Here is a 21,069-nt window from a genome sequence, read left to right as displayed (position 1 = left end):
ACTTTGCCCCTTCTTTAAAAATTAATGTTCACCTAATACTAGTCTTTTCAGTACATGTAAATTATAGCCATGATTTTATAATTGTCTGCTATGAATATCTTGTTGCCCCATTTTATGTTAAAAACTTGAATACAATAACAGTGCCTTCGCGAAACTGTCCCTAAATCTAGATGTTTTCTAGATATTCCCATGGGTTTTTGCTAAAAACTAAACTCTTTGTTTCAGACTCTCTGAAGAAATTATTCAACCCCTTTTACATAACTTCATCTCCTCAAAATATTTTATGCCATGTACAATAAGCACAGGAAAGCCATTCCTACTTGAATAAATAAATACTTATTTAGATATATGAGCACTCTGTGTACTTCTAAATCACATGGTTTCAGGCAGAGTTCTTCAAAGCTCTTAAATTTTTTGAAAATATGTCTGTGCTCATTCAACCAATGAAGTTTGAAAACAAATAAATATTTGCAGCAGGAGAATGTCATACTGCATTACAACACACTTCAGCTGTTTTCCATCCACTTTGGTAAAACTGTACAATAACCTGAAACTTTTCAGAAATTGGTTTAGCTAATTTAGTGAAACATGAATGGCCAAGCAAACAACCCAGGAAAAAAAAAAATCCTTTGAACAGTATATTCTATTGAGAAATTAAACACCCTGACTTCATAGCAAAGTCTAATATCATTGACAACAAAACCAAAAATGGGGTTTAATTACATCCCATGTATATTAACTATAAATACATGAACTTTGATAAGTTTGCTTTCTCCAAAGTAATGACATCATAAATGAAGAAAATAAAAGGCATATGTGCAGTCACAAAAAGAAAAAAGAAATAGTGTGCAATAAAACCAACCCCCTCTTCTCCCATTGCACTGGATCCTTCTACCACAAAAGAGCTTTACTTGCTCCTGTTAAATTGTGAACACCACCAAGACAGGGAATCTGTCTTCTTCTTTGTATCACAAATGCATCGCACAAGATCTGGTGTGCAGTAGAAACCAAATAAATGTCTGCAAAATGGATGTACAGATGGTTGGAAAGAAGGGCACTTTGATAGAAGGATGAATAAATAGTCAATCACTGCTTTTTCATTTTCACGCACATATTACTGGGTTTAGCTATCTTCATCCCATTTAGTATAGGCATGCATCATGCAAAAATAGTTAATGTTCCTATGAGAGGCAAAAAGGCAGATGATACCAAAGAAATTAAATCTCAGAAGAGAAAGGGCACTTAGAGTTGCTCTAGAGAGGCAAGTCCCTTAAATACTTGCCTGTCAATTGACCGGATTTCATTCTTGTACAATTAGCTGAAACAAGAAACATTGGGGAGGATTAGCACACAAACAAGAGGTAATAACTTAAGATGGAAAAGAAGAATTAAGTTGACAAGTGGAGACAAATTTAAAATTAAGGATTGTATTAGAGTACGAGCAAAACATTTACATGGTAAGTATGGTTCCTCTCACAGAAGATCACTTCCCCTTTCTAAAAAGAAAATCTCAAATGGATCAAAAATAAATGTCTAAACTGGAGATGGTCAAATCATTCCTATTTGTCACTACATAATTTAGAGATCCTTAAACTATGACTTATAAATTGTTGATAACAACACATTTGCTTAAAAGCCTGAACATAGAGAGAGCGGGGCCACCTTCAGGTCCGGAGCCAGCTTGGAGTCCTGCGGGTGGGCGGCCTGCAGGCGCCGGGGGAGGGGGAAGGCCGCGGCCAGACGGCCCTGCCCGGCGCTGGGGTCACTGCAGCCCACGTCCTCCCCGGCTCCTGGCGCGGCGGGAGGAAAGGGCCCCAGCCGCGGCGCTGACTCGTCTGTGCGCGTCTCTGATGCAGGCGGAGCTGGGGCCGGAGGCTCCATACTGGGCAGCGGCACGGCGCGGCCTCGCTGAAGAGCCCGGGCCAGAGCAGCCTCGCCCAGCCGCCGATGAGGAGCCGGGGCCGGAGCGGCGGGCCGGGCCTGAGCGAGGATGGAGGCCCCGCCAAGGCCAGCCGCCGACATCCTGAGGCGAAACCTGCAGCACGACTACAAGCTGGTCCAGAGGGTGAGCAGCAGCACCTACGGGGACGTCCATAAGGCCAGAAATGTACATACAGGAGAGTTGGCTGCAGTGAAAATTATCAAATTGGAAGCTGGAGATGATTTTTCTTTGATTCAACAAGAAATATTTATGGTTAAAGAATATAAACACTGCAACATTGTTGCCTACTTTGGGAGCTATCTCAGTCCGGAGAAACTGTGGATTTGTATGGAATGTTGTGGTGGTGGATCGCTTCAGGATATTTACCATGTTATGGGACCATTATCAGAATTGCAAATAACCTACGTATGCAGAAAAACTTTACAGGGTCTTGCCTATTTGCATTCTAAAGGCAAATGCATGGAGATATCAAAGGTGCAAATATTTTGACAGATCATGGTGATGTAAAATTAGTTGACTTTGGTGTGGCTGCAAAAATAACAGCTACCATTGCAAAAAGAAAATCTTTCATTGGCACTCCTTATTGGATGGCCCCAGAAGTTGCAGCAGTGGAGAAAAATGGTGGCTACAACCAACTCTGCGATATAGTAGGAATAACAGCAATTGAGCTTGGAGAACTTCAGCCACCTATGTTTGATCTTCATCCAATGAGAGCCTCCAAACTAAAGGACAAAACAAAAAGCAGTTTTCAGCCTCCAAAACTAAAGGACAAAACAAAATGGTCATCAACATTCCATAATTTTGTCAAAATAGCACTAACCAAAAACCCCCAAAAAAGACCAACTGCTGAAAGACTTCTGACTCATACTTTTGTTGGACAGCTAGGTCTCTCTAGAGCCTTAGCAGTTGAACTGTTGGACAAAGTTAGCAACCCAGATAACCATGCACACTACACTGAAGGAGATGACGATGACTTTGAGCCCATGAGATTATTCGTCACACCATTAGATCCACAAACAAGAATGCCAGAGCTGAAAGGACAGCTTCAGAAATAAATTTTGACAAATTACAGTTTGAACCTTCTCTGAGAAAAGAAACAGAAGCATGGGATGAAATGGGAATATCATCAGACCCAAATTTTGTGTCGCATGGTAATCCTTTTGTTGATGCCGCCAAGACTAGCAAATCAACCTCAAAACGCGCTATACCACCTCCCCTACCTCCTAAGCCAAGGATAAACAGTTATCCTGAAGATAACTTCCCAGATGAAGAAAAATCAACCATAAAACGTTGCCCTGATTCAGAGAACAGAGCTCCCCAAGTTCTCAGAAGACAGAATAGCCGAAGTTGTGTTCCAGCAGCAGAGACTTCCTTTATTGGTATGGCTAGCAGTACCATCAGCCCTGGAGTGCACACGACTAGATACTATGAACTGGGAAATGGTGATGGTGTTTCAAAACTAATTAGTGAAAATATAGAAGGATCTGCAGAACCACCACAGTTACCATGAAAAAAGGACAGGTGAGATTTCCCTAAACCAGTCATCAATGGCCTTCCACCTACCCCAAAAGTGCTGATGGGAGCATGTTTTTCCAAAGTTTTTGATGGCTGCCCTTTGAAAATTAATTGTGCAACATCCTGGATACATCCTGATACAAAAGATCAGTACATTATTTTTGGAACTGAAGATGGTATTTATACATTGAACCTCAATGAGCTACATGAGGCAACAATGGAACAGTTATTTCCACGGAAGTGTACTTGGCTGTATGTTATCAATAATACTTTAATGTCATTATCAGAAGGAAAAACTTTTCAGCTCTACTCTCATAATCTTATAGCTTTGTTTGAACAAGCAAAAAAAACCAGGATTAGCTGCCCATATTCAAACACATAGGTTTCCAGACCGCATACTACCAAGAAAGTATGCTCTAACAACAAAGATCCCTGATACAAAAGGCTGCCACAAATGTTGCATGGTCAGAAATCCTTACACAGGACATAAATACCTCTGTGGAGCTTTAAGTCTGGAATTGTTTTAATTCAGTGGTATGAGCCAATGCAGAAATTCATGTTGATAAATCACTTTGATTTTCCTTTGCCAAGTCCTTTGAATGTTTTTGAAATGCTGGTAATACTGGAACAAGAATACCCCATGGTCTGTGTGGCTATCGGCAAGGGCACCAAATCAAATCAGGTGATTCAGTTTGAGACAATCAACTTGAACTCTGCATCTTCATGGTTTGCAGAAATCGGTGCAGGCAGTCAACAGTTAGATTCCATTCATGTAACATAGTTGGAGAGAGATACAGTCTTAGTGTGTTTAGACAAATTTGTAAAAATTGTAAATCTACAAGGAAAACTGAAATCAAGTAAGAAACTGGCCTCTGAGCTAAGTTTTGATTTTTGCATTGAGTCTGTGGTATGCCTTCAAGACAGTGTGTTGGCCTTCTGGAAACATGGGATGCAGGGTAAAAGCTTCAAGTCAGATGAGGTTACCCAGGAGATTTCAGATGAAACAAGAGTTTTCTGCTTGTTAGGATCAGACAGAGTTGTCATTTTGGAAAGTAGACCAACAGATAATCCTACTGCACACAGCAATCTCTACATCCTGGCTGGACATGAAAATAGTTACTAAACAGCAGAAACTGATCTCAAATGACAGGGAAATGAATATATTCCATATGAAAGCAAAAAATATTTCAAGGAAATTTAGTACAAAGTACACTATAATTTGCTTTAACTGTTATGAGTTATATCTCAGTGATTTGTATTTAGGGTAGAATTCAATATTTTCTGTAGCTGAAAACAGCTATTCTATCTCTTGCCACTGTGTGGTGGTTATATTAAGTTTGCTTAATAAAAGCTATGAGACAAACAGTCCTCTATTTAGTCCCAGGAAACAGTCTTTTTTTAAAAAAGTAATGTTTGTAACAAGGGTGCAATATTTTAGATAACAACTCCTGTGGTTATCTTCAAAGATAAAATTGGTGGCACTTTTCTCATTTTATACCATGTCTAACTCTTTCTTAATGAACATAATTTGATAAGGAAGTTATCAGATAAGCCTCTCACTTTTACATCAGCCATTCTGTTTGTTTTTGTAAAATAGAACATTTAATCGTTATTTATTAATCTCTTGCTGGAGTGGTGTAATGTATCTAACTTTTAGCAAAGAGGGTTCCAGAGCAGTTTAAATTTTTTTATAATGTATAAACAGTTTGCTTACCTTTTAGGTAGTAGTTTTTTTAGGGATTAAAGACAGTGTTTCTGGGGGTTCAGTACATACATGCAATTTTTAACAAAAGTATTTCATAATACAGTTTCATGCAGAATTGCCTTAAATGGGAGTTTTGTGTTTTCAACTACAAATAGTTGTAAGGTGTCATACAGAAAACATTGATGATGGTGGAAATATTGTTAGAAGGGGTGTGTATGTCTAGGTGTAACTACCTACCATGTGTATGTATTCTTGACAACCAGTATAATATACCTGTGATTTTTTTTTTCACATTAGGGATAATGCATAAGAAATTAATCTCCATATATTATCCTTCCTAGTGTAGGGGAAAATAGTATTTAACTGCCCATGATATGTATTTTAGTTATACTATACCAGAGGGGGGTTAACTGTTAAGTAACTATACTTGTAATTTTAAGATTTTATGTATGTAGTTATTCGTTTTGAATAGTCTAAGAAAAAAAATCTTTAAATAAAATTGAATTCCTGATGGGATAGTATGAGTATTTATTTATAGTATTATAAAACCAGTATTCTAAAAATAAGAAAGGATGGGCCATTTTTTTAGTTTTTTTTTCCTTTTGTTGTTAAGTGTTCAAAATTGCAATGTCACATCGATACCTGCTGTCTGAATGCATTTATTGAGCACAGTTAGCTAGCACTGAGGTGATGAGTAGAGGGTTAATAAATAGCAAATATAAGATTATTTTGACTAGTTACTTGAGAGAAAAAGAGTTTAACTATCTCATTCAATCTTTAGCAATTCTGTAAGACAGATATCATCATCTCTGCTTTTCAGAAGAGGAAATGAGAGTTTTGCAAGATTAAGAGACCCAGTTCACATAGCAAATTATAATGGTCGAGCCAGACCTTGAGTATTCTGACTCTGTTCTTTTCACTATGCAATATACAAACAATAAAATGTTGTACAAATGCAAAAAAAAGCCTGAACATAATAAAACCACTTCACCAAAAATATGTGCAAAATGTTCATTACAGAAAAAAATGCATTGAATATGAGATTCTATAGCTGATATTGACAGAATGTGAAAATATCCAGAAATGACTTGGGGAGTAAACAACATGAAGACTGAATGGTGTCTTGACTCACTCTTGCACCCAAAGTTTTATTCTTATAAAACAGAAGCAGCAAGGACTTTCTAGAAGGATCACATAATCTGGCCTGCCACCTATTTTTGTATGGCCTGAAAGCTAAAAATGGCTTTCACATTTTTAAATAGTTTAAAAAGATCAGAAGAAGAATATTTTGCAGCATGTGAAAATTATATGAAATTCAGATATCTGTGTCCATAAATAAAGTTGTACTGGAACACAGCCATACACAACCATATCTATACACTCTATGACTACCGTTGGGCTACAGTGGCAGAGTATTTATAACAAACACCATACGACCCACAAAGCCTAAGATATAGATTATCTGGCTCTTTACAAACATCTGACCTCTAACCTAGCAAAGATGGAAGATTTTCATAGCAAAGTGTATCACAATTCCAAAAAGACCTACAAAACTGCATATACTGAAGATACTCATCTATTTTGGCATGACTTTTGGTTTTGGAGCTGTCTCCCTCATAACACAATTCCATAACAGCATCCAATGAACTGCAAAAATTGTGCTTTAAATAATAGAACATTTCTGTACTCAGATACACGGTGACATATAGTGCCATTGGTGTCTTCTATAATCACTGTGGCTTCATCTTTGATATAGATAGGTGTACAAATCAAAATCCAAGCTTCTTCTACATTTTGACTGAAGGCAGAAATTTCTTTACAAATTTGATTACTGATGAATGAGTTTTTATGTACTTATCCTGACAAGCCACATTTTTTGCCTTAATACTTATTATACTGCATGCTTCATAATAGAGGACAAAGTGTTGCAATATAGTTTAATAACGTTTGGCACTGAGCCAAGTTTAAAGGGGCCTGCTCTGCTTTCTTTAATTGTTGCAATCCACTAAATGGGTCTCACTTCTTCCTCTTTGTACATTTGCTAAGGTTGCCTCATAAAGCCTTGCAAGCCCTTGCATTTGACAGCCCAGTGCCAGCACTAGAGGCACAATATGGCACTTACTTAATCAGGCTGCACGGATTTGAATCCTTGGGCTGCCACTTACTAGCTGAGTGATGTTGAATAAGACAGCCTTTCTGAGCCTCAGTTTCTTCTGTAAATGGACATAATAGCAGTGCCAATAGGATGCTTGAAAAAAAATAATATGTTTAAAGCTCTTAGAATACTTTCTGTAAGAATGTAACTACTATTTTGATCGCCATTATTATCAGTGTTCTTAAGGAAGGCAAGTCTGAATGTGGGTTTTTGTGCCCAACTTTTTATGAATGAAACAAAAAACAAATATCAATACTAAATCACATTGCAAGTACTTTTAAAACATCATAGTAAAAGTATGCTTTTAAAGAGCATGTAAAGCAAATGAATGAAACCAATATGAGTGGCTACGTGTTTAAAGACACTGGGCAGCATTTGTTTTCATAAGAATAACTGGGTATGGGTCATCTATTAATAAATTATAATTAATTTTTTACTTCATCATAGACTTAATCCTTTGAGTGTGTGTACTAACTAGCTCAAGAGTTTACTTCATCATTGGGAAATCTGAAAAACGAGAGAGATTTTTGGATTTAGAAGTAAGTGGGGTTCCTGGAAATACATGAAAATTTAACTTTTAAAAATATACTTTGGTACTACTCACTACATATACGAGGCTGAAATGGTCAATAAAATTCAGAAGAGTTCTTCATTTTTTTTTTTTTTTTACATGGGCAGGCACCGGGAATCGAATCCGGGTTCTTGGGCATGGCAGGCAAGCATTCTTACCTGCTGAGCCACCGTGGCCCACCCTAGAAGAGTTCTTAACACTGTTACACTATCTCCTAGATCAGTGCTTATGAAAATGTGCTCTACCAATGAGACACAAGCACACAAAATGTGCTCTACCAATGAGGTCCGCCTCTCCAAGAAGAACGAGATGGGAACTCTAAATAGCTAGGTACTGTTGTCACACCAGGATTCTTTCTCTTCTTAGCTCTATCCCCTGCCCTTTGGCTCTTTTAGTCATTGATGATTCATCTTCCATTTCTGCCTACTGTGTTATCCCATCCCCAGGATCTGTCTTATCTATGGTCAGTGGGTACGATGGACATGCTTCTGTAGGACAGAAGGAAGAAAGGTTGCACATGAATGCTTTGAGAGCAAGTGGCCAATAGACAAGACTTTAAAAGTATCCTTTAAGAGAGACTGTCTTAAGTGAAAAACAGAGTATCCAAACTACTTCACATAAAAAAAGTTCACAGAGTGAATACTAAGGTGCTCTTAAGTAATTAAAAAGCAAACTAAAATAAAACAAACAAGACATTAAAAAAATACAAAACAACCACATTACAAATGTTGGTATCAGCTAATGCAATCTGTTTTCTGAGAAATCTAAAGCTCCCCTCTGGAACTTGCACAGCATTTAAAATGAAAAGTAAAATAATAATTATAAAAAAGCAAGCAAGCAAAGAAAAGCTCAAAGTATAAATAGAAGGTCTGTTCCTCATTTTATAAATGAGTAACAATAGCTTTAGCAATGGCCAAACAGTATTAAAAATTAGTATAGTATGTCTAAAATAATGGAGAAAATGTTTATACATAATACTTTCAAACATCTTTTTTGAGGAAAACATCTGAATAAACATTTAAAGTTAGCTCTGTGGCCAACAGCTACTGACATCTAAAATCTTAAGAGATTTCAAAATGTACATCAACACTAACAGTATGATGATATTGTTTTTTTTAAAAAAAAACAACATAAAGATGTTTAGGTTCACTTATGACAAATTTTTAATAAAAATAATTGCTATAAATCCTTCATTAAAAATGAGCGCGTTGGGCAGGCAATGGTGGCTCAGTGGCAGAGTTCTCACCTGCCATGCCGGAGAGACCCAGGTTCGATTCCCAGAGCCTGCCCATACCAAAAACAAAAACAAAAACAAAAACATGAGTATATTTGACCTGAAACTGTTGATCTGTATTGCAGTAGCCTTGATTCTTGAAGATAATTGTATAACTATATAGCTTTTACAGTGTGAATGTGTGATTGTGAAAACCTTTTAACTGACACTCCCTATAGCCAGTGTATGGACAGGTGAATAAAATAAATAAACAATAGGGGATATAAGGGGGATGGGATGTTTTGGGTGTTCTTTTCATTTTCATTTTTATTCTTATATGTATTTTTGAAGTAATGAAAATGTTTAAAAATTGATTGTGATGATAAATGCACAAATATATGGTGATACTGTTGAACTACTGATTGTACACTTTGGATGATTATTAGGTATGTGAATATATCTCAATTAAATTGCATTAAGAATGAGTGTATTTGAAAGGCTAGCTAAGTTCTAAAACTAAGAAAAATTTACTAAAAACACATGACACATGCTTCTCATCTATCTGGAACTAAGAATTATATCTGAATGTTTGCTTAATACTTTCTCATTTTAAAATAAGTGCTTCTTAAGGGAATTAAACCAGTACTTCCTGGAGATGTCATTTCTAAACTACAAAGCTGACTTCATCCAACAGTAGGTTTTTTAAATGATAACGAATCAAGTTAGTTTAAAAAGTAAAATTAAATTTAATTATAAAAACATAAGAAACAGTGAAAGCCACTTAGAGAAATACTAGGAAAATTAGCAGGAATTGGCAACATTCCAAAAGAATTCATAATTTACATCTTTACATCTCCCCTACTGCTGGAAAACCACTAAGTGATTCTGCAATTCAAAACTTCTATGAAAGCTTAAATTTTTCAAAAGGTATGCCAGTTCATATTAGCAAGCAAATGTAAGTTATCACCTTCCCTATCTCAGGAATCCTGATTTTTACTTCTAAAATGATTTTCAGTGGCTATGCACTTAAAATTGTACTCAACCTATTTTATTTAAGGCTTAAAAGCTAAACACTAAAAATCACATAAGGTAGCACTTTAGACTGACAGCAACTCATTTTAACAATCCCAGCCAAAACTGCACTCACCTGAAAATAAAACCTCTTTCAAAAATGAATATATTTACAATAATGCACAAATAGTTGAAAATTTAGCCCAATGATTAAACAGTCCGAATATCGATAACATATGCTTTGGAGTTAAAGAACTGATCATGCACTTACAGGTATTTTAAATTTTCCAAGTCCTCAAATGATTCACTAGGTATCTTCTTGATCTGATTATTGTTGAGAAGCCTATGAAAGAGAGTTTCAATAAGATTTATTTTAAATGTACATTCTTATACCCTTGGGAAAAGGTCACAACATTATTAAGCTACAGGACTTAATATCAACATACACTAAATGATACATTATCACAAAAAATGTCTTTTTTGGTGTGTAACTCTTGTGATTACAAATTTTCCTGAGTAATGATTGCCCATATCACCCCACATTATTCCACCTCTGTATATAATACAAAAATAACTCTCTCCTATACACAGGAACATATACCTTTATTCTACCACATCTTAGCCATGATCATGGTCAATTTAAAGACAATCATAGAAATATAGGGTGGTCTGTCCAGGTGTGTTATTAAAAGTAGGTCAGCACATTCAATGAGTGATTCATTTTCACAGATAAGGACACTGACATGCAGTGCAGCTAAGCGATTTGCCCATTGGGGGCACACGGTCAGTTGGTGACACGGTTCCTGCTTCTATTTCCCTGCACATTCCCCTTTGCCAATCACTTACCATCCCGGTGCAGAAAAGCAGATTCAAATAAGCTTTCCAATGGGTTAACTGTACTGTCAATCACTCGAGCAGTGGTCTTGCCTCTTCCCCTAGTTTATCTACTCTGGACGTCTAAGTACTGGGACATAAATGAACTGGAGTAAAAAGTCTCGTGTGCATGTGCTGGACGTAGGAGGAACACTAATCTTTCAACCTTACCATCAAAGACGCAAAAAAGCATCTACAATCAAACCTCCTCTAACAAACAAAAAATGATGCCATAAGCGGGGTACAAGGGTACTTCAGTGGTAGAATTCTCACCTGCCATGGGGAAGACCTGGTTCAATTCCTGGTCCATGTACTTCTCAAAAAAACAAACAAACAAAAGATTCATCAAATGGTGCTGCAATAACTGGATACTCACATGGAAAAATAATGAAATGTGACCTGTCAAACAGTATATGAAAAAAAAAATGATGCTATAAATAATCACTCAAATGAAGACAGTATGTTATGGATTTTACCCAATATATAATAGTTAGGTAGATGGATGCCAGACAAGACAGAAGGATAAACAAATAAAAGAACTGCTGCCAAGCACAGAATTTCATAGACCTGGCATTTTAATTTGCATATTATTTTCTCCATTTCAGTCTCACTTTTCCTCATTCATATCCACTACGAAGGCTAACAGGCTTTTGTCATACTAGCTGAGATTTATAAATGGCATAACGATGTCTATATATTTTCCCCCATTGATAAACAATAGACTATTTCAACTTACAATATATTCAAGTTTCTCAGTCGTTTGAATGTCCCAGGTTGGATCTCTAATTCTGTTAAAGCGAAGATTCCTATGAAGAAACAAGAAATGCATTTATACATGAGAGAAGTCTGTAATCATCACTACTCTTTGCTTTTCTTAAATATTCAGCTCCAAAGTTGTGTTAAGGCATTTTAAAAACACTCAGTTCACTCCTTGGATAAATCATCTCTTTGGGGAGGTTAAGGTATGTATGAATCTATCTGAATGACAGAGTGATGATATGACATTACAGAAATCTGTTTAAACAGTAATTATGGAGAAATAGAAAGTTACGTTAACTTGCTCACTATATGTTCCAACTTCTGCTAAAACACTGCAAAATATAATACATGTTTTCAGATAATAAACGTGGGTTACATAAACATACAATCTGGAAAAGGACCTCATAATAAAACCAGCTGTGTGACTGTGTAAATATTTTGGCTTTTACTCCAATAATTTTATGAACTGGAATAATTTCATGAGTTATTTATCAACTAACTACCTAGAATGATATCATGCTAAGGAGGGCTAGGGGGATGTCTGAAAATCACAAAACTAATTAAGCATATGATCCAGAGAATGCATGCATTTTTCTTTCCTTAGTCAAGATTTATTTCAATGCCTGGAAACATTCAGACTAATTAAAATGGTAGTACTGTAATTTCTTAAAAATACATAAACATAAACTTTTCATAAAAGCTTTTGAAAATGTTGACACTCAGTGTATGCATTTTTAATCTACTGTCTTCAAACAGATATTTTAAATATAGTTAAATGTACATTGATAAAGCAGTTACTCCCCCTAGCCCCAGGGGCAGAGAGAGGACTCGAACTGCCCAGGAAAGACCAGAGTGCATATAAATTTGACATAAGACATTGAAATGCTGAGCTGACCCTGCAGAAGTGAGAAATGCACTGACTGATGCTTCTAGATTTAATTCTCTCAGGCAGAGAGAGAGGAGGGCAACACTGCCCATGTGGAAAGCAAAGTCCAGTGACAGGATAATCAAGTTAAGGTAAAAACAGCCATGAAAATAACTTGTTAGCCCCCAACCAAAACCATTCCTGCCAATCCTAAAGAACACCCAAGGCAATATATAAGATTCTATAAAGATTCCATGTACTAGGGTAACTTTCTAGAAACCTACAACCTCCAGATGGATCTCTGGACCAGATAAATCAGGATAAATTGGCTGGAGGGGCCAGCTGATCCAGAACATCAGCTAGTTCCATCTCCCCATCCCATATTATCCAAAGCCCCTTCCAACAAGAAAAAGTTATAATGGGCACAGCCCAAATACCCCTCAGGAGTGGGAGAAAGATCAAAGGTGACGGTGGAGGCATACAGAGAAGGTAGGGTTTAACAAACGAATGATTGCTGAATCATTATATTGGTATTTCTTTTAGTCTCCAGTATCTTAGAGCAGCTAAAAATAAAAACCTAAACTTGTGGAACTGTAACCCATACCAGACTCTGAAATCTGTTCTACAACTAATTGTTGTGATGTGCTTTGAAATTTATTGCCTTTTCGAATATGTCATTTTTCACAAAAAAGAAAAAAAAAAGTTGATTGTGATGTAATAAAAAAGACAAAGAAAAAATAATAAACATAGAAAATCTATATATTTTTAAAGCCATGAAAGTAGCTGTGAAAAGTAAAGAAGAACAGAAACTTCTGCTTTAACCCTCCTTAGAAGGCCCATCTCTTGCTTGAGTTAAAAACTACAAAAGGTAACAAGGATGACGGTCACTACGACAAACGGAAAGATCAGTTCCTTTGTCAACTCAGCTTTAGAGAAAAATCAAAATTCCTTACTCACAGGTCCAAACCATCTATCCAGCCCAACAGGGAAGATGGGGTAACATTGGGTTCAAATCACAAATAAGTGCTTCCATTATGAAATTTACTGAATTCTTTCAATGCTTATCATTTTTTTTAAGGAATCTGATTATTTTCAGCCAACTTACTAATTTTACATGATTTATAGAATTCGTTCTGGTTTATGGTTCAATAAGAGGCTTCTTAAAAAGTATTTGATTCATTAAAAATAATTACGTCTAGCGTAAAAGTCAGCAAATGAATTTGTGGTGCATTCCAGCATTTGTTGCACTGATTTGGGTCAAATTCCTGGGAGGAGAGGGTCATTTTCCTTTCTGTCTACCCAAGTAATCAAAACACAGAAATTTGACCTGTGTTTCCAAACTGCAGATGCCTCACCCTTGTTTGTGTCCTTATGTGATTCCCTTTATCTATCAATATACACTCTCCATGACCACTCTCAACCCCACATTGACAAGTCCATTTTTAAGTAAGTGGGAATGTAATTTATATTCACATACAAAATATCACCTGGAGTTCCGAATTGGGGAGGTGGTGAAAGTAAACAAGAAAAGGTGCTGATGGTGGACAAGATAGAGAAGGGAAAAAAACAACACATCAATGGATGAAGATTGTTAATGACGAACCATTCAATACATAAAATATGGATCAAGTATTTATAAAGAAAGAATTTTCACTAGCTAAGGCTTCAGCTTAAACACAAATGATTAGAAACAGTCTCTCTTATCTCACACAAAATAAAGGTATGAGTTTCATAGCATTTGAACAGATATACCCTGTACAGACACTGAAGAACATTTTCTCCTGGAATATCATATCACATGATAGATTTAAAAGTTGAAATCAATCTAGTTATTTCCTACTCAAGAAATCAAAACCTTAACTCCAGGGTAAAGATGGAGGGTTACACACACACACACACAAATATATATACATGTCTATTTCCTGTTCCCTATACAAATCCACACTCCAATGGCACAGAGGAGATAGTGGCAGTAACATTTTGGAAGCTAAAAAAGCAGACTGATGGGGTGCGAGGGTAGTTCAGTGGTAGAATTCTCACCCACCATGCGGGAGACCCAGATTCAATTCCTGGCCCATGCACTTTTTAAAAAACAAAGAAACAAAAAGTCAACACATGGTGCTGCAATAATGGGATACTCGCATGGAAAAAGAATGAAATGTGACCCCCGTCATACAGTATACAAAAAAAAAGACTGATGAGGGATAAAAGATTTGACAATTTAAAATTAAAACTGAGCAGACTGCACAAAATGCTATGAGCCAATCTTAATTACATGGCAAATTCATTTCCAAATCACAAGTTGGTGTCACCAAATCCTCTGGTATAAAGTGCCTAACTGTTTATCCTGGATAGAGGGTAAAAGAGAGAGTCCTCTTTCCAACAAAAGGAGAATCTTAGCAGATAAATTGAAACTATAAAGAAGAACCAAACTGAAATTCTATAACTAAAAGACAGAATAGCTGAAATGAAAAAAAAAATTGTGTAGGCTTCTAACACACTGGATTATAAAGAAGAATGAGGGAGTGAAAGTGAAAGCAGAACATTAAAAAAAATGAAGAACACAGAAGACAAAGTATTTATACACACACATAATTATATATTTCTTTGTATGTTTTATTTTTCTGTCTGATACCACAGCATAAGAAAAGAGCTAGAATGGCTGTCACCGAATTATGTGTTTGGGATAAAATGACTTAAAATATAGACTGTCTGATGTACAGACGTCACTTCTGGAGGTCCTAGGGGAGAGACCTCAGAAACAGCAGTCCTCCAGAAAACTGAAAGTACAGTAGAAGGAAGAAGGAAGGAGAAAAGGAGGGAGGGAGGGAGGAAGGAAAATTTAGAACCAGGATAGAGGAAACTCCTTTTATGGCAAACAAGAATTCAGAAACTAAGAAAGATTAAGTGGTTTGCCTAAAGTCATTCACTCTGTAAGCAGCAGAACTAGAAATGAAATTAAAATCAGCCCAGAGAAATTTCCTCAGCCCCAAATTACTCTTGTTGGAGGCTGCCAAGGAGATTTTAATCCTTGCTGTCAGAATGCACAAGATAGCTCCCTCCCCTCACTCCAGCAGCTATGTTCAAGAGTTTTTCAAAATTTTATAGTGCTGCTTCTTATGACCTACTTAAGGAAGTTAGGAAGCCAATAACAAGTCCTCTTAGGTTAAAGAAAAACCTGGAATAACTATTAAAAATGAAATAAGAGGTTTTCAAATTAAAGTCTCAAAAACAGAACTCAGGTATATTTATACTTTCTGTGTTAAAAGAACTAGCAAACTTCTCTAAGGCAAAAAAAAATTTTCGTTTATTTGATTTTGGTTTTTGCATGTGTTTCATTTTGTTTTGTTGTTGTTGTTCCCATTATTCCCCAAATCTTGATGGAACCCAAAAGAAAAAAATAATACCTACCAGAAAATAAAAAGGGGGAAGAATCACACTCTTTGTGATGAAGTTTCTAAGTACAAGTTTATTATATGCAATACCTAAATTCATAATTCATTACAGAATAACAGAATGATTAAAGTTTAGAACTACAAGGAAATGAGAAATCAAAGTTTTACTTTGGAACCCCTTTAATAGTAACATCTAACAGACAAACCACTCAGTAATGGTTACTAGAAACATAATATTTAATATAATCATAATAAAGTTCCTAGGGGTAAAAAAAGGGAAGTAAATCATTAAAGACTGTTATAAACTTTATTTTATTATAATCTTCAATGATATTCATTTTTAAGATATCATTGACTGTTTTCCTATTTACCAATGGACATGTGCTTTAAATAAAAAAAATTGTTATAATATCGAACTCAAAAATTCCTCATTTTAACCACATTCAAGTATGCAATTCAGTAATATTCATCACCTTTTCAATACCGTGCTACCATCACTGATAATCCATTACCTAAACTTTTCCATCCCTGCAAACAGAAACTTCACTTTTAAACTCTAATTCTTCTCTTCCTGCCCATCCCCCACCTCCCACTTTCACCCCTGGAAACCTATAAACCACTCTCTATCTCCATTGAGGTCTGCTTCTTCTAGGTGTTTCACATAAGCAGGCTCATACAATATTTGTCTTTTTGTGCCTGCCTTATGTCACTCAAAACCAAGTTGAATGACAAGTGATTCAATTTATTTTTTAATTTAAAAATAATTTAGAATGACCTGTCAACAAATTCAAAATGATCCACTCTATTCTATCTGATTTGAGAACCAACAGCAATTCAATTATAAGCTGAAATTTAACCATGTCAGAGCATCACAACTCGACAGAAATTATGCTTATGATATGATAGTTACACCTGTTACATTTTATTCTTTTGCAGATTTGCTTTGTATTTTCAGGCTATCTTTCTAACTGATAAGAGCCAGCATATTACTAATTATATTGATTCACTTTTAGTATTTATTATGATGTCTTCTGATGCATTGTCTTATAAGGCACAAGATCATGGCTTAATGTCATTCATTCACTTTTTTATTTATCAAATATGGTTGAGCAGCAATTATAAGTTGTTCACCATAAAATGGAAACCCACTGAAGAGTTTCAAGTCTGCATCACTGTGGTGGCAGAAAAAACAGATGGAGAAAGTGGGTGGGTTTGAGATATATTTTAGAAGTAGAATCAATATTGAATGCTGATGGACTGGATGTGTGGTGGGCAGGAAAGAAAGAATTGAGGAAGACTCTTAGTTCAACTACTGGTGAATGTCAGAGCCATTCACTGAGAATAGAAGGATTTTAAAAATATTTTTTATTGTGAAATATAACATATATAAAAAAAGCAATAAATTTCAAAGTACATTAACAATTAGCTATAGGACAGATTTCAGAGTTTGGTATGGGTTACAGCACCACAATTTTAAGTTTTCCCTTCTAGTTGCTCCAAGACACTGGAGACTAAAAGAAAAATCAATATAATTATTCAGCAGTCATACTCATTCGTTAAATCCTATCTTCTCTGTTATGACTCCTCTTTCTCCTTTGGTCCTTCTAGAATGGAAGGATTTTGAAGGTTGGGAGGGATGACAGAGAGCAGGTTGGGGGACCAGTTGGAATCAAGGACTCATTCAGGGTATAGTAAAGTTTGAGATGCCAATTAGACCTCCAAGTTGTAAGACCAAGTAGAATAGTAGGTCTGTAGCTCAGAGAAGTCCAACATGCATTTATAAATTTAAGAGCCATTAACATAAGTCCAAAAGCTACACTTAAAGTAACAGAAGTAGGAAAGTGTGGGGGAAGGACACGGCAGGGGAGGGGAGAGAAGAAAAGTAAAGGGAAGTCCTAGGGAAGCTTTGAAGAACATTAACTTTCAGAGGTAGAGAAGAGGGGGAAAGTGAATGAAGGAGGCAGAAAACAGCAGCCAGGGAGGCAGAAGGATAACCTATGTCCCTGAAATTGAAAGAGGAAAATGCTCTCAAGGTGTGAAAGCTCAACTCTGAGAAGTTTCTACTGAACCATGCCAAATAACTCTCAACAATGTTTGTTGTAAAATGTTTTATCAGGATCCATGGAATGCACTTACATCCATATTAAAATACGTTTAAAACTTCTCTTGTGAGGAATAATTTTATGGAATCTTTGAATAGGAATTTTTTTAAACTATTCTGAAATTTAATCCAGAACACACTAAATCTCATTGAAATTTAAACATGTAATTCACAACTGCTCTCCTTTTGAGCCCTTTAAACAAAGCGTTAAAGTATGGTGCAGTCTATTCTTCCCATTAAAATTGCTCACTTTTAGTGAAATGGTAACCCATAACAAACTCTGAAATCTGTTCTACAACTACTTGTTGAAGTGTACTTTGAAAATCATTGCTTTTTCTTTCTTTTCTTTGTAGGTATGTTATATTTAATGATAAAAAAGACATTTTAAAAAACAAAAAAATAAATTTCTCATACTTAATACTTGCTATTGTAAAAAGTAAACTCAGTTCTGCTGTTGTGCAGAAAATGTTAGAACAAGAGTTAATAGATTTTTTTTTCACTAAAGAAGACTCCATAATATCAAAACAAAAAATGAAAAGAAATTGCCCACTTATAAAAAAAAGCAGTAATAATCCAATTCTTAGTTGGAATGTTATATTTCTAAAATCTAATGTTGCAGATTAGAAGGGATGAAATTCTTACCTTGCCGTTGAATACTGGAAAAATATTCTATTCTAATATGCATCAAATTTTTAATTCATTCAGAAAGTATTTGCAAAGTCCCCTTGGGGGAATGATGAGAAAGGGAGAAAATTCAACTTTCCCATGTGGAGAATTCCTGATATTCTCACAGGCAGTGGGGACAACCAGATCTTGGGGTTTGTTCATATGAGCCCTCAATCTTTGGGGTTGTTCATATGAAACTTATACCCACAAAGGATAGGCTAAGCCTACATAAAATTAGGCCTAAGAGTCACCCCCACAGAACCTCTTTTGTTGCTCAGATGTGGCCTCTCTCTCAGCCAACATAACAAGAAAACTCACTACCCTCCCCCTCTCTACGTGGGACATGACTCCCAGGGGGTATTCCTGGCAACATGGGACAGAAATCCTAGAATGAGCCGGGACTCAGCATCAAGTGATTGAGAAAACCTTCTCAACCAAAAGGGGAAAGAGAGAAACGAGACAAAATAAAGTGTCAATTGCTGAGAGATTTCAAACAGAGTTGAGAGGTTATCCTGGAGGTTATTCTTATGCATCATATAGTATCACCTTTTTAGTTAAGGTATATTGGAGAGGCTGGAGGGAAGTGCCTGAAAACGTAGAGCTGTGTTTCAGTAGTCATGTTTCTTGAAGATGATTGTATAATGATATAGCTTTTGCAATGTGCCTGTGATTGTGAAAACCTTGTGTCTAATGCTCCTTTTATCTACAGTATAGACAGTTGAGTAAAACAAATGGATTAAAAATGAATAAATAATAGGGGGAACAAATGTTAAAATACATATAGTAGATTGAAATGCTAGTGATCAATGAAAGGGAGCGGTAAGGGGTATAGAAAAAAATAGAGAAACAAAGGCTAAAACATATTGGGTAGATGGAAATACTAGCAGTCAATGAGATGGAGGGGTAAGGGGTATGGTATGTAAGAGTTTTTTTCTTTTTTCTTTTTATTTATTTTTCTGAATTGATGCAAATGTTCTAAGAAATGGTCATGGTGATGAATATACAACTATGTGATGATGTGAGTTATTGATTATATAGTAAGAATGGAATGATCATATAGTAAGAATGGTCGTATTTGTATATTGTTATGTCTAAAAAATTTAATTCATGAAATCAGTAATTTTTATAGATGTGTCTATTTAAAACTGTATTTCTATTCAAAATTACAAAGGCTATGTTCTTTTTTGAGACAGAACTGTCAAACGGAGTTAAGAAACCTTGGTTCTAGCTCATGTGAGTAGCCAGGTGACTCAAGCCCAGTTGAACATTTCCTTTGTTAGTAAATTTCTTAAAAAAAAATGAATAAATTTGTTGAAATGTTTGTTCTCAATTAAATGGATGATATTTTGGATCACAAAACTAATTCAAGAAGCTTGAAAAGCTAAAGGATTAATAAGCATGGATGGAACTGAATATATTTAAGAATTGTATACAAAAAAGAACTAGTCTTAAAAAGTTTAACAATGCTCTTGAAAATTCAGGAAACAGATAATTATTAATTTCTCCTTCTGTTTTGGAAACAACAAAAAAGAGGTGAAGGAAGGAAGGGAGGGGAGGAAGGGGACATAAAGATTACTCAATTTATTATATAAAGGAAGCATATCCGATATCAAAATTGACAGTAGCAAAAAAAAAAGTTATATTCAGAGGTAAAAGTCCTCAGAAATATAAACAAAGGTCCAGATTCCAGACTCCCACAGTGCCTGCCCCACCTGGATCCTCCCAGCCACTGCCCACTGCCCAGTTCCAGCTGTCCCCTGCATCTGGGGGTCAGGAAAACCCAAAATTGTGGAACTGTAACCCATATCAAACTCTTGTTTGATAACTACTTCTTACAATGTACTTCAAAACATATTCCTTATTGTATAAATGTTATATTCACAGTAAAAAACATAAAAAAAAAAAGAAGGCAAAGGGGCCCACGATAGGCGAGGCCAGCACCCCCTCCTCTTTAACAGATGCTTGGAGGAACTCAGAAGACCCCGCCAGACAGATGGGGCCCAAGCCCCCAAGGAGAAACATCTAAAACTAACCGCTACAGGGGGCTTTTGCACACCATGGTGCCAACCTCTTTAACAGGCAAAAATCACAGCACTAACTTCTTAACCGAACCTAATGCTATTTCATATTTTCAGCCACTCATTGCACATTTTAGGAGAAAAGCCATGATCAAACATCCAAAGGAAACTAAAGTCGGCGGGTTAGGCCAAAAACGCTCCCACGGAAGGCTTCCAGGCCACGCCGGTGGGGTCAGGGCCCTGTGAACAAGGACCCTAACCCTGCGGCCCGGCCAGCAGG

General features: G+C 36.1%; 1 long non-coding RNA gene and 1 pseudogene across 5 annotated transcripts in view; one reads left to right on the top strand and one right to left on the bottom strand.

Annotated features, from left to right (window-relative positions):
- LOC143667190 (uncharacterized) overlaps nucleotides 1-21,069 on the bottom strand; it is a 150,504-nt gene that overhangs the window by 128,216 nt on the left and 1,219 nt on the right. For all 5 annotated transcript variants that reach the window (XR_013167940.1, XR_013167941.1, XR_013167943.1 and 2 more), the window contains exons 2-3: nucleotides 11,722-11,791; nucleotides 10,384-10,455 (exon numbers count right to left, since the gene is read on the bottom strand). This is a non-coding gene — a long non-coding RNA (uncharacterized LOC143667190). The remainder of the gene's footprint in view (nucleotides 1-10,383; nucleotides 10,456-11,721; nucleotides 11,792-21,069) is intronic.
- LOC143667188 (mitogen-activated protein kinase kinase kinase kinase 5 pseudogene) lies at nucleotides 1,991-4,842 on the top strand (annotated as a pseudogene).

This window comes from Tamandua tetradactyla, chromosome 23 (assembly GCF_023851605.1).
Source record: "Tamandua tetradactyla isolate mTamTet1 chromosome 23, mTamTet1.pri, whole genome shotgun sequence".
Classification (NCBI taxonomy): domain Eukaryota; kingdom Metazoa; phylum Chordata; class Mammalia; order Pilosa; family Myrmecophagidae; genus Tamandua; species Tamandua tetradactyla.
The sequence above is the reverse complement of the archived record's forward strand: the minus strand, read 5'-3'. Positions and strand labels throughout refer to the sequence as shown.